Here is a 652-nt window from a genome sequence, read left to right on the forward strand (position 1 = left end):
CCCCCTTCACATCATCCACTTGCTTTTGCTTTCTGGCTTGAATTCCCAGCCATCATTTGGCCGACTACTTACAATGCAAAGAGCCTGGTGCTGCGCCTGGGGAAAACGGAACAAAACCAGCCCAGGCACGAGGAGGCAGCTGCTGGCCTTCAGAGAAGCGCTGGTTTTCATTAATCTGCCTTCTCTGTGCAAAACAGTTCCTGGAAGAAACTGAGCTCACTGGCAAGAGGACAGTCAAGGCCCCTTCCCAGCTGCAGCGATCTCTGATGGTGGTCACTAACTAACCCTTACTGGTATTTCTTCTTGCAATTCTACGGCAGCTTCAGAAACGTAGGGCCTTAAATCTGAGATGAATTTATAAAAACCAGATTCTCTCTTGGCTGTTATACAATGACATAAAGCAGACTGGATGCTGGGGATAGTGTCAAACACAAGATTATAAAAATACAAATTTATTTTATTCCAATGTTATTTATTGAAAAAAAAAAAAAAAAAAAAAAAAAAAAAGCCACAGCCATATTCACCGTCTCTGCAGCTGCTCCCATCCATCACTTTTATTAGACCTTATATTCCATTTGCCCAACACTTATTTAATGCTGTGGTGTTTTCAACTGCACGGTGGGATGACAGCAAATGCCTATCATTTTCTTAA

This window comes from Oxyura jamaicensis, chromosome 5 (genome assembly GCF_011077185.1).
Source record: "Oxyura jamaicensis isolate SHBP4307 breed ruddy duck chromosome 5, BPBGC_Ojam_1.0, whole genome shotgun sequence".
Lineage (NCBI taxonomy): Eukaryota > Metazoa > Chordata > Aves > Anseriformes > Anatidae > Oxyura > Oxyura jamaicensis.